Genomic DNA, 12606 nt, shown 5'->3' on the forward strand with positions numbered 1-12606 from the left:
TCAGGTTACCCTTTGCTGTCAGGCAAAGGATGAGATTACGGTGCAAGAAAAACTAATACGATTTGGAGGATTTGCAAAATTATAGAAGTAATTTACAAAAATAGCCTTTGTGATTACTGCATGAAGAGTCTTAACTCATAATCAAGTTAGGATGCAGAATATGGATTCAGGCCAGTGTATTTCTGTAACATTTGAGGACCTTACCTTGCTTAAATGCAACTCTTGTGGCCAACTGGGTTGCTATAACTGTTAATATGCTATTGGCAGTAAAATTAAAATACTGGAATAAAATACAATAGATGGCCAGACAATGAGATGGTAGTATTTGTAACAGAGGGCAAATTCTCATAGCACAAAATATAAATGGCATGCAGTGGACAGCTACATTTGCAAATCACATCAACCCAGGAATCCTGGCTTATTAAACCACGATACGGATTAGCAGCATGCTCCTGCTCTCCCTTTGCTCCTTCTTTCATGAACAAATAAGCAAACAAAATTGGGAGAGCCCTTTTGTACATCCAAAACCAGGTTGATAGTTTTGGCACTCAGACAAGTCAAAATAATTAACACACTATAAACCCGAATTTGTTGTTGGCTTATGTGGGTGCAACAAACCAATAATAAATGAATGTGGACAGTAATAAATGAAATGATATGAAAGGTATATGTGAATCAGGCCAAAGTACTATTTGTCTTTTCGATATTCTACTCAATTTATCAGCTGGGCTGAAACAGTACATGGAAATTATATGGATGTGAAATTGAATGTGGAGTTTAGATTATTACAAAATGGCATCAGGATTGATCTTATAGTTCTTTGTATAAGGCCTAATTTTCTTTCAGCTCATCCCAACAGCAAGTTTATACATTGGAACTATGATGCTATATTAAAGGTCACATAAAATGCAGTATAAAGGGTGTTTTATGGTAGGAAATCCCATCACCAAGTAATGTCAGCACAAACTAAGCACTCATGTAAATGCTTCTCAAGAGTGAAGTCTTTAAAAATGAAAGTCGATGTATCAAACCAAATAGAATATACAACAAATTAGGCTTCAATATCTCAAAATAAATGGGCCCTCAAGAGGCACAAATGTAAATTGAGAGGCATATTGTTGATTCAAAAGTGACATTTATTTTGTTCTGCACAATTTCACTGGCAATAAGTCATATGGGTGCTAGCATTTTAAGAGAGCTTCACTAATTTGGGTATGCAAATTTAAATGAACTTTATATCTTGTCTTAAGAAGAGTTATTGCATTCATGTCTGAGTATGCAGTTGGAAAAACAGAGAATGGATATTTCTTAATTCCAGTTTTAATTGTTACAGTCCAAAGTACCATATGTTTCTGGATTGTTTGAGGCATGTCAGGCCATCTAAAAAGGGTTTGTTAAACTCTTTGTTTTTGCCATTGCTTTGAGGAAGCAGGGCAGTTTTATACCAATAACTAACAAAATGCTTTATGAATAATCATTTCCAAATGAAACCCAATAAACCACAGCACAGATTTTCCCAAGCAGGCTTGCTGCTGGCACACAAATGTTTGGTATTATACTTCACAAAAAATGTTGTTGCCTTGGTGCAAAAAGAACATCTATAAGCCAGTTTTGTTTAGTGATACTCAGCTCAAAATTAATTGATTTGTATGTCAAATCTGGTAGGTTTGCAAACCTCAAGTGCATAAAAAACGTAGATGTAGATCCAACAAACTTTATTTCCTCCTAATTCAGCTGCCATTCCCCCCACCCCCACCGCCCCTACTTTTGTTCTGCACTGCTTGGAAATTTAGAATGCTTTAAATTTTTGTACCAGTGTAACTTTCACATTCACTTGAGCAGTTGCACTTGTAATTTGATGAATACATGATGAATTTTGATGGGGTCAGATTATTATATCTGTGTACAATGGCAGTTGTTTTATTCTATCTGCAAACATGTGTCCGCAAGCAAATTACTGCCACTTTCAGTTTTCCTTTGGGTAATGAGAAAGTACCTCATATTTGAACTTAAACATGTTCTCTGAGTGATACAAAGCAAAATATTGTTTGAATGTGTCCTAAAACCTGTGTCAGGAGAAATTAAATTCTGTTCCCTTTATTTTGCACAGATATTTCTTTTATGTATCACATTCAAATTTATGTATGAAGTTGTATCCCTCAACTGCTAGAAATCCTGCCCAGCCTCTGGCTTTGGCGATTTCACCAGGTATTATCTGAAAGCTTTAAAACTGTCTTCCATAAAGGTTAGTGACATTCTGAGATTCTCAGGATTATAAATTTTCACTTCTTGATACACTTGCATGGAAATATGGGATAGGTATCACAAGGCACAAGCCCTCCTAAACATGGAAATAAAGGACAATATTGTGCTTACAGGATGATGCTACTAAACATCAGCATATAACAGGTGATGGTATGAAACATAAGTGAACAGAGAAGAGTGAGGACAATATGGCGGCACGGTTGATTTTCCCAAGCTGGAGGCTTGGATGTTCAAGGAGGCTCATGCCTTGAAAAAGCTAAGGTACAAGACTTGGGATGGAACTGGTTCTCCTTTCTCAGTGAGTGTCTGGCAAAATCCGAGACTGTGGCTATTTTTGCACTCTCCCAGATATAACCCTCTTAAGCATGCTAGGAGATTGACTGGACGAAGAGCAACCAATGAGGTTCCTGGCTGAATAAAGATTAAATGCAGGACTAGTCCAACATAAGTAGCATTAGCCCACACTGGTTAACAGTGAGTAAGGGACAAAATAGGCGAGCTAGTCCCTGAACGATTTTTATGGCTTGTGCCCCAATGAGTTTAATGCACCTTTATGGAACTGGAAGCCTCCATACCCCTTACAAGAGAAGATGGAGCACTCCACTAAAACCCCAGCATGATGCACTAGTAAACTTTTATTTACATTTGCCGGAGGGACCTGGAACAAACTTTTGCCTTGTGAAGTGTTCCTTTGCAAGGGTCCAGAATGCCAGCCATGCCCTCTTTGAGGATACTTGATTCCTTTCCCCCTTCCTTCTTCTCCCACCAGACTTACACATATACTTACCTCCTAACAGAGACTCAGCATCCTATAGGCACTGAGAATATTCAGTTCTCCTTGGTCTGTTTTAGGTTCATGCATCTCTTAGGGCTTCTTCCCTAACGGTTCTGTTTGTTTGTTTCTAATTTTATGAAAATGGCAGCTCCCCCCACCTCCTGATATCTCCCTGTGGTGTAGGAAGAGTGCTATTTTGGCCACATCAAGGGAAGCGCTCAGAAAATGGCTCCTCTGTTAGTATAAATAATGATTACAATATAAAACCATACAGCACAAAGACATTAACCAGAAGGAAGAAATAATAAATTACTGATACACACCCTTCCAGTGCCCCATCCGCCACACAGATACACTGTTAAATACACTGTTATTTAAAAGGCAATTTCATTTTTATGGCCACCAAATGTTAGCATTTCTTCTCTTGCATAACACTGAGAAAATATACCAGTTTGACAACAAGCGGTGACTCTGTTCAAAGCCCTTTTAATAGTTTTCTGATGCACAAAGCAATTTGTAAACTGTCAGAGCTCAGATCTGTTTATCCACAACTGAAATGGTACCACAACCAAAGCAGAAGCAAAGCCATAAATCTTGCCAAAGACACACAGACACCAACTGATAAACACGAGGACAAATGAGGTTTTGTAGTTCTTCTAACAAACAAACAAACAGTTGTTTTGGCTAATGGCTGATTTGTTTCAAAATGCAAACAAGCCTGCAAGTTGGGTAGACAGTTGAAAAATTAATGGGGCAATAGAAGTGAGAAGGTAAGCTATTAGTGAGCTACTTTCACCACATACTCCTTGGGTGATGCAAATGTTCCCCTGCAGCATACAGGTCTGTGGGTTATATGGACATAAGAGAGTCAGCGTGGCAGTTTTACTTCCATTTGTTTTTGAGTTATGCGTTTCTATTTGACAAGGCTTCAATAAATTTTGATGAACTGCTTTCATCAATGTTTCTTTTTGCTTCCTTGCAGATTTGAGATTAGAGTAAGGTATTTAATACAATATATGGCTTGGGCAAGAGGAATTGGGGAGGTGGAAAACTGCAGGGAGTATGTTTGGAGAGTGTGCGGCTGCCTAGCAAGAATCCACCCGCATTGCACTCTACACGGATGTCAGGCTGGGCTGCTGACTTGATGCACCCACTTCTCTTGTAGGTTCCCATCCAATAAACAAGAGCATAAATCTCACTGGAGACAAATCAGGGGAAAGAGATTGTGAATGAACAAAAAGTACCCAGCCTATCAGCAAAATTCTTGTCTTGTTGCCTAGGGCCAAGCTCAGGAAGTCACAAATGATATGTTTAGACTGAAAAAGTCTGTACGCAAGGATTGCACCCTAAACACGTCATTACAAAGCTCATCCAATAATAATATTAATAATAATAATAAATAGCAGCTTTGCATGCATGCGTATCTGTTTGCGTGGGTATTTTTATCAGGATTATGGCTCATGTAGGAGGTAATCATTAACCCCTCCCAACTACATTTACACTTACCTTACATTTACCTTAGCTGCACTTCCATTAGGCTGTTTTCATGGGGTTAATAGTAATGAACAGGAGGGGTGATCTCCATCTGCTTGCAACTGAGGGCTGACACAACCACACATATCAAGTATAGTTTCAGTCTGTGTGGCTTGTTTTCCTTTTTCAAATTGCATCTCACACAGGTTTTGTACCACTCCATTGCTTCGAATTTGTATTAATCCAAGGAAAAGAATTGTTTTGTGCTCATTCTTCTTTCATATATTCAAAGTGTTTAGAAGCATTATCATAGTCTTCCTCAACCTGGTGCCCTCCCCGATATATTGAATTACAACTTCCACCATCCCTAGCCAGGTTGGGTGGAGAAGGCTACAGTTTTATTTATTTATTTAAAACTTTTATATACTGTCCTTTATGTAGGACATCTCAGGATGGCTTACAATATTAAAATCAAAATACAATAAAACAACCAATACTAGTATAATAAAACAATATGTAACCAATAAAAATAAATTGAATAAAAAGTGACTGTTAAAAGCATTAAAATACTAATTTTTAAAATAACGATTGAATAAAAAGATTTTGACCTGGTGCCAAAAAGAATATAGGCTTGGTGCTAGACAAACCACTCCGGGGAGCGCATTCCACAATATGGTGTGCAGACCTGTATTATCTCTATACACTGTTAATTTGGACACTCTCTGCAAGGCTAGACATACAGTAAACATTTCACTGTGGCAAGAATCAGACTGAAATGCAAACTCTTCCAGCTGGAAGAGGCTGGCCCAATGAGAGTTGTGCCCATCCTGCTTGGAACTAAACCCTGGCTTTCACCCATTCTCCAAGATGCCCTCTGCCCCTTGTGGAAGCAGGAGGGATAAAAAATTGTAAGTCTCCCCTGAAGACAAGAGAATAGCCATGGGGCCCTCGTCAACTGCAAATGAACCCAGAGCATAATTTACAACTGGAGATCAGGGGACTCAGGGGATGGTATTGTTTGCAGTCCAGGGAGATCAGGGTCATATAGAATAGTAGTGTTGGAGGGGTCTTTGAGCCCAACACCCTGCTATTGCAGGATGCTAAGTTATACCATCCCATTTAGATGACTTTCCAAATGCTTTTAAAATATCTCCAGCAAAGGTCAACCTACAACTCAGGTAATAGGTTACACTGTTCTACTGCTCTGAGCGTCAAGAAATTCTTCCTGGTGTCTAGTCTAAATCTGGTTTCTATTAACTTAAGTCCATTATTCCATGTACTGCATTGTGGGATGAACAAGAAAAGATCCTGTCCTTCCTCTTTGCAACACCCTTTCAGGAACTTGTAGAGTGCTCTCATATATCCCCTCAGTCTTCTCTTCCTGAAGCCGAACATGTCCAGTTCTCTCAATCTTTCCTCATAGGACTTTGCCTCTACTCCCTGAATCATTCTTGTTGCCCTCCTCTGTACCCTTTCTAGCTCATCTGCATCTTTTTTCATACTTAGGTGCCCGGAACTGGACGCAATAGTCTTGGGGAGATTAGTAGCTGAAAATTATACCCCCTCTCTCCCATCTGCAAAGATACCCTCTTGTGCCTAATTTTGGCTTTAGAAAGGAGAGGATTATTGGAATGCCTTTCAGAGTTCCAGCCAAAGATTAAATCATCATCATCATCATCATCACCACCACCACCACCCCTCTCCAAGTTTCTCAGCTGTTTCACTGTCACACTACAGAAAGCCCAGCTAATGCCTGGGACAAGCTTCAGGAAGTTTGCCACTCTTTTTATGATTCCTCACTTAAAGTTTCTAACTTTCTCAATTAATTTTCTGTTATTCCCAAGAAAAGTAGTTTTCTTATCTCAACAGCTGTAGCACTCCAATTGGTATGCTTGTCCACCCCCCTGGAGTCAACAGTTGCTCCTTACTACTCTTTATCCTTTGCAGTTCCTAAATCAAACCACTGTGCAGGTAAATCTCTTCCCATAAATCCTGCTGTATCTCTAGCACAGGCTCGTCTTTTGCAACTTCTAGTCTCTCACATGTTCGGAAAAAACCCTTCTTTTCTTCTGTGGAAATATTTAGGAATGGCAACAGCTCTATATTATTACAAGTGTTTGCTGTGACTGGAGACAATTTTGCTTGGTAACCTGTACAAAATGAGTATTCGCATTCATCTTAGCAAACCTGTATATAAGGGTAAAATGGCAAATAGCTAAGCAAGATGCTCAGCCATATTCCAGAACCCTAGATTAGCTATTTGTTGACCATCAGTGGATTGTCCCTAATAGTAAATGCTTTGACCACTGCAGAAGAAATTCAGTACTGGAATACCTTTGTTCTACCCACAAAAAAACTAAAAGCTCCAACTTAAATAGGCAGTACATTTTTTCCCCTCAATAGACCTCAGTTCTAAATGCACATACCAGAGAGCAAGTCCCCATTTAACGGAGTGGTGCTTACTTCTGAGTAAACATGTTCATGATGAAACTATGACATTCCTCTAGGTATAAACAATGCTTTGATCTCTTCCACCAAGCTGTGGGCTGAGACTACATTCTCCAAATGCTTAACAACTCCTACTTCACATCTTTTTTCACATGCAATATGTCCAGAAGCCTTCTATTAACTGCTTAGTCTCCAAATTTTAACTGCACATGCTGCAGCACTTCCTTTCCACTGTATAAGTTCTTAGCATCATACATGAGTCCCCTCTGTACAGAACTATGGCTGAATTAGCCCATCTAGTGAGGTCTTCCTCGGGTTACCCCTGCTCAGAAGTGGGTTATAAGAGTTAGCACTTTGTTAGTCAGGTTGTCCTATGGATAGTCTTTATCAAGTCTTATCTTTATCAAGATATTCAGTGACCATCCTATGCAATTACATCTCCAATATTTGAAAGAACATTTAGTGACATGTGCCTTGAGGATCTTTCTACTGCTGTTTATATGCATTAGCTATTTGTCTGCGCCTTTTTAGATTTCATTATTTTGATATAGCTTTAGAGCCTCTAAGTTTTTAATATCAATTATATTTTATATATCTATATGATCTTCCTTGCAGGCTCTGTTGTGGAAAGTCAGGGTATGAGCACTTTGATTGAAAAATCAAGGCAGCACATGCCTTTTATTCTATGACTTGCATCAGAAAATGTGAACTAACCCCATTGAAATATGTCATGATATGAAAACAGCTGTCTCAGTCTTTCAAATTTTATTGTTCTTTCACAACACACAAGTTATTGCTTGTTGTTGCCATCACTAGATGCAATTGATGGGTGATATGTAAACTTGCCTCTGGTCTGGAGGATATGCTAATTCTTGGTTTTTATGTATGCTGGGGGTTTGTTTATCTCTGTACAGGTGTTTCCTCCTGTCCTGCTTTCCTGTCTATAACTCATTTTCCCTATGTCCTCATGTGGATAGGATTCACTACAGTAAATGTTTTGGCCCTCAGGATATGAGAAGAGGAATGATGGTCTTCGATTCTGCTAGAGTACATCAAACTTATTCTGTAGAGCTGTGATTATGAAACAAGCAAAGAGGAATGCAAAGATGCTGGAAATCTGGCCAGCCGAGAGAGAAAGGACATGACTAGTTGCTCCTCACAATAACAGTAGACATCAGGAGACAACCTGAAATGTCTGTTAGTTTCTGCAGTTAGGTGCTATAATAGAGTCTACTTGATCCAGGATAGTTTTGCATAATACTAAGTGACAGCTGTCTGATGGGGATTTGGATTGGGTGGAATTGCCTTGCCACTAGCTGAGAGGAGCTCCATTGGTGTGTATGTGTGGGATCCATCTCTCCCAGAGGCACCAGTTAATGCCTACAGAAACCTGCAAAAATGTTACTCTACCACTGCCAGTGTTCCTGCTAGCGGAAGGCCCCAGAAGCAGGGAGAAGGGGGCAGGACAGAACAGGTCTTAGATCTGGATCTGCAGGATGTGGATCTGTATTATCCACTAGGGAGAGTCCAGGTTTGGTTCACTTCTATTCCAGATGATGATGTAAATGATTTCTCCTTAATCAGAACAAATGATGGGCCATGATTATAGAAACAAAAAGACACATGATAAGTCCATCTCCTAGGTTGGCTATAGGACTGAGAAGGTGGGCAACCTGCCATTTTGTTGCTCTCTCTCTCTCTCTCCCACACACACACACACACACACGTTTTAGGATTGTTCTTTAATTACCATTTCTTGTGATATTGCCAGGATAAACAGTAGCAGAGAAACAGCTTCTCTTGGAGGCTTGCTGTGATGAGTTTTCAAGATAGTTCAAGGATAAAATTGTTGACCTCCATGTTGACTTGCACACTGTCTTTAGTGTAGAGGTTCCTAGTGCATCATTTGTCCTGTTTTGTGGGATCAGTTTCAGGTTTTGGAGCCTACGGATGTGGAAAAGACACTGGCATCTGTGTGACCTGTTACATACTCTCTACACCCTTGCCCTTCTTGGCTTATTCAAGCTAGCCATGGGGGACAGATTGAATAGATCAAGGATGTGATGAATGAATCATTGTGTGTGGTTCACACTGCAGTGGTGTGTCCATTCCTGAAAGAACCTTCCCTGAATATAGGAATCTATATTAACTATTGCTGAACACTCCTTCCCTGAATAAGCTACTTCAGAGAGTGGTGGAGTCTCGCTGCAGGCACTTTTGCATGAAAATGATTTATCTGGATTGGGTGGAGTCATTCCAGTCCAGATTCCATGTCAAAATGGGCACTGATCACCCTAATGGATGACCTTCTTTGGGAAAGGAAAAAGGACAGGGACAGCAGCAGTGTAGCCCTGTTATTACTTCTGGCTATTTCAGCTGCTTTTGATACTACTGACCGTGGTCTCCTCTTGGACCACCTCCATGGGAGTTGGAGGCACTGTTTTGCAGTGGTTCAGTACAAGCTTGTGTGATCAGTCCCACAGAATAGCACTGGTGATAACCTGTCCCATTGTTTTTTAATATCTAAATGAAACCATTGAGAGAGGTAATCAGGGGATTTGGAGATTTGCAGTATGCTAAGAAAGCCCAGCTATATTTCTCTCTGAGATCAGAATTGGGTCTGCATCCAGACAGATTCTGAACCAATGCCTGGTTGGAGTTATGGCTTTGGATAAGGCTAATAAACTGAAATTGAATCCTGATAAGAGAGGGACTCTATGGATCAGTGTTTCCCATTTCTAAATGGTGTTCAATTCACTCTTGGGGTGAATTCAATCCATCTTTATCACGGGAGGCTCAGGTGACCCCAGTGGTCAGGAGCACCCACTACCAGCTTCAACTGGTATGCCAGTGACACCCATGGGGATAGCCATGGGGATACATTCATTAGTAACCTTGTGATTAGATTACAATAATGTACTCTTTGTGGGATTGCCTTTGGGGCTGCAGAAGGTGCAGGGTGCTCATCACGACACCAAGCTATGTCCACAGCTGACCGATACTAAAAAACCTACACTGGCTGCCCGTTAGCTACCAAGCCACATGGAAGGTTATGGTATTGCCATACAAAGCCCTAAACAACTTAGGACCAGAATACGAAGAAGACTACCTTCTTTTATACATACCCAACTGACTGTTCAACTAATGGGAGGAAGCCTTATCTTGATGCAATACCTCAGTGAAAGTTTTCTTAGTAGCAGCAACCACCCGGTGGTGCTGGCGGGCAACCTCGTGCCATGTAGGAGGCAAAAAAAATGTGGTCTTTCAAAAGCATCTAATTGGTCAGGGTTTTCCTGGTTCATAATCACATTAACCATGCTATTTTATTTTACTGCTTGTTATTTTGTTCTTGCTGTTGTTGCATTGCTTATCAAAATTATATTCTAAATGTGATTTTAATACATAGATAAAAACTGCTGTTTTTAACATTGCTACTTCTTTTTTCTGGGCTTGGAGGAAAGCGTTGTTGTTTAGGGGCAGTGATGGTCCTCTCCGTGAACGGAATAGGAATTTGAGATGCAGCATTTTCAATTCAGACCCCACAACTGTTGGATTCCCTTCCCTCTCAGATATAATCATTGCTGCATCTTCTAAACATTCAGTGCCAACTGAAGACCTACTTGTTCAACCAGGATTTTGATCACTTTTGTGCTGCTGTACCTTATAAACAGCAATGTATCTCTGTATATGCTTCCTTCTGGTTTATTACTACTGATGGATTCACTGTATGATTTTATTGTGTGAAACATACAATTCTCATTAACAGGAAACAAAATGACATTTAAAGCTCCGTCTGTTAAAATAAGATTGAAAGACAGTTAATTCAGAAGCACCAGCATTACTACAGTTCCTTAGATCAATGCTCCCTCTAGGCCAGTATCTATTGTTAAATGTAGGTGGAATAAGGGCAGGCAAATGAAGAGTTTGTGGAACAGCTCCATTAGTCTAAGCCACTTAAGAAGTATTACACTTTTTCAGTTTTTAATTATTCCCATGCCAACGTCTTACACAGGTTATTGATGCAGTGGGTAAAGATAATGCTTTCTTTTAATATGCACTTTCCTTTGCTATGCTTTTTCCAGTTAACATGTACTGAAAAGCACAGCATACATTTATGACTTTCAGCTTTCTCTTTTCAGTTCTGTGCTGGCCAATGTGTAAGTTAAACATTTTTATGAAGCTCATAGGTACTTACACCTTGTGATACCAAGCTCTTATGTTTTACATTATATATTTCTAGTCATCACCTCATAGTCAACAAGCTAATCTTGAAAACATGACCTCGGTGTGCAGTAAAGCTTTTTTTTTTTTTTCCCCAAAAGTAATAAGAAGACCAAAACTTCATTTTAATTCCCATATTTCTAAGAATATATTTCATGGCCTGCCCTTGCGGCAAACAGCTCCATAATATCACCACAGGCAGAAGTGTGTCTTTAACTGGATGGATATCCTTACATAGATTGTTCCCCAGTATGTAAAGGGAGCATATACCTGCCCTGCCTTTGATGACACTAGAAAACCTGTGCGAGTGTGTGTGGGTGTGAAATTTCGAAAAATGTAGTAGTAAGATTAAATGCAAGTGGGTCCAGACTACATGATCAGAATTCTAGATGAAATCTGGGAATTGACTGATTGAGGTGGACCAACACATATTTTATGTACATACCCTTTGCCGTGGGATTTTAAAAAGGCAAACAATAAATGGGATCAAATGGGCCACTTGAGTGAAGGGAAATGGCACACATGCATTACCAGAGAAGAGTACAGAGGCAGTGGTTCCAGCTTTCCCTATCAGATGAGCTGGGAAACTGATATGGACATCCCATCACAATGTTTAGTTTTTGCACTGACCTATTTCAAACTTTCCTTAGCTGCTTTTCAAGACTGTGGCCTGTCCATTTCTCTTCTCCAGCTGGACATTCCAGTCAGACAGTAGGTTCCATGTAAAGGAATTAGAAGAGGCCTTTTATGCACAGAATAGCGGAAGTCAATGCATACACTGCCTTTGCATTTCTTGCTTGAGTTGCTTCTTGGTTTATATCAGCTGGAGTAATTGATGGAGCTGGTCTGGAGCTGGTCTGGTTAGATAAAACATCATGTTCTTCATCCTGCTTACTGGATGTCTGAACCATGCTGGCTGGAGGTCACAATGCCCTTTTGTCAGTAGGTATGTGCAACAAGTGAAGAGGAACTAAAGAGCCTCTTGATGAGAGTAAAAGAGGAGAGCACAACAGTTGGCTTGAAACTCAAGTTTAAGAAAATTAAGATCAGGGCATCCAGTCCTATCACTTCTTGGCAAATACATGTGGAAGAAATGGAGGTAGTGACAGATTTTATTTTATTGGGGTTCCAAGATCACTGCAGATGGGGATTGCAGTCAAGAAATTAAAAGACTCTTGATCTTTGGGAGGAAAGCTATAGCAAATCTAGACAGCATACTAAAAAACAGAGGCATCACCCTGCCAACAAAAGTTTGTTTAATCAAAGCTATGGTTGTCCCAGTTGTAATGTACGGCCTTCAAAGTTGGACCATAAGGAAGGCTGCGTGCCAAAGAACTGATGCCTTTGAATTGTGGTGTTGGAAGAGACTCCTGAGAGTCCTTTGGACTGCAAAGAAATCAAATCAGTCAATCCTAAAGGAAATT

Source organism: Varanus komodoensis, unplaced genomic scaffold (assembly GCF_004798865.1).
Source record: "Varanus komodoensis strain SLA01 unplaced genomic scaffold, ASM479886v1 scaffold5, whole genome shotgun sequence".
Taxonomy (NCBI): Eukaryota; Metazoa; Chordata; class Lepidosauria; order Squamata; family Varanidae; genus Varanus; species Varanus komodoensis.